The sequence below is a fragment of the Callorhinus ursinus genome, unplaced genomic scaffold (assembly GCF_003265705.2).
Source record: "Callorhinus ursinus isolate GAN/ISIS: 27379988/994484 unplaced genomic scaffold, GSC_fseal_2.0 scaffold11, whole genome shotgun sequence".
Classification (NCBI taxonomy): Eukaryota; Metazoa; Chordata; class Mammalia; order Carnivora; family Otariidae; genus Callorhinus; species Callorhinus ursinus.
The window spans coordinates 47,718,074-47,719,467 of NW_027397073.1; the positions used below are offsets into that span (position 1 = coordinate 47,718,074).

Sequence of the window (1,394 nt, forward strand, 5' to 3'; positions counted from 1 at the left end):
GGAGTTAAATTCACTTTCAAAAAATGACAGTGTAGGAAACGATTCTATGGCCAAGTGTTACTTGCTCTATATCCCTCCTCCAGAGTTTGAACATTTAGAAAGAAGGGAGGTTTCAGGGGCTTAGAGTTTTAGTGTCATTTGCGCAATTTTACTTAGAGATCCTGACTTAGCAGGCACTCGTGTGTGCCCCATGGGCTGTGACTTCTCTACTGGACACTCCAACCTGGTTAATTGTCTTCTCCCTGCAGCCCCCACCCCAACCTGCAACACCCCTCCTGTTCCACTGCTTCCAGGCCTTTGCTCATATGATCCCTTTTCCTTTATGAAACTCCCTCCCCCACCTCGTTCCAGCTCAGGTTCTGACTTCTCCAAGAAGCCTTCTTTCTGATTCATCACAATAATGGTGACATCTATCAATGATTAAATAGTTACTGTGGACCAGGCACTATAAGAAACTCCTGTAGCATCTGATTCAATCCTTATAATAACTTCGTTACTGGGAAGTGTGGAAAGCTCGAGAGCTTGAGTGCACTGGTCATGTCCTACTCCAAGTGACAAAGCTGGACCTCCTGTCCTGGATTGCCTGGTCTGCTGGCCGTGCTTTTAACCCCTTCCAGTCTGCCCTACTGAAAGGCGCTAATTATCTAATTGTGAGAAGCTGATGAAGCTGGGTGGGACCTCAAAGGTCACATTGTCCAATCCTCATTTTATAGATAAGGAACCTCAAGCCCAAAGAGGCAAAGAGACAACAGAGGTAACACGGTGAAGTGTTGGCTGAACCTGGACAGGAACCCGTTTCTGGTTCTCAGACTCATTCATCACGCATTCATTCAACAAACATATATTAAAGCCTTCTGTGTTTAAGGCACTGTGTTGGACCTTGAGCATCTTTTCTGCTGTATTGTTTGCGAGTTTAATGGATCTATACACAAAGTTGTCTTAGAATGGGATCAGAGTGCTGGCTTTGGCAGCACATACATTAAAATTGGAATGATACAGAAAAGATTAGCATGGGTCCTGTGCAAGGATGACTCGCAAATTCGTGAAGTGTTCCATATTTAAAAAAACAGAATGGGATCAGAAGAGTAAACCCTTGCCTCCTCCTAGTGTGGCTTTGTGCAGAAGCGCCATGTGCCACTGCTGGCCTCGGCGTGGTACCATCGTCATTGGTCTGACCCTCACTCTGCAGTTCTGTGGGAGAGGCTGTGTTGGAGATGGTAGGGGAGGGTGTCTGATTGTAGGGTCATGTGGAGGGTGCAGAAAGGCCCTACTTATGAAGATAATTCAATGCTGTTCAAGTAACTGTTTTAAGAACAAGCATCAGAAAATAGGAAGCATGACTCCAAGGTTTGCCAACAAAGACGAATCCAATTCCAAAAGACTTTATCTTCCTT

At 45.3% G+C, this 1,394-nt stretch overlaps 1 non-coding gene across 1 annotated transcript; it reads left to right on the forward strand.

Annotated features, from left to right (window-relative positions):
• Positions 1-955: 955 nt before the first annotated feature.
• Positions 956-1,062, forward strand: LOC112835410 (U6 spliceosomal RNA). Its single transcript, XR_003211218.1, has one exon. It is a non-coding gene; the product is annotated as a U6 spliceosomal RNA (small nuclear RNA).
• The last annotated feature ends 332 nt before the right edge of the window (positions 1,063-1,394 follow it).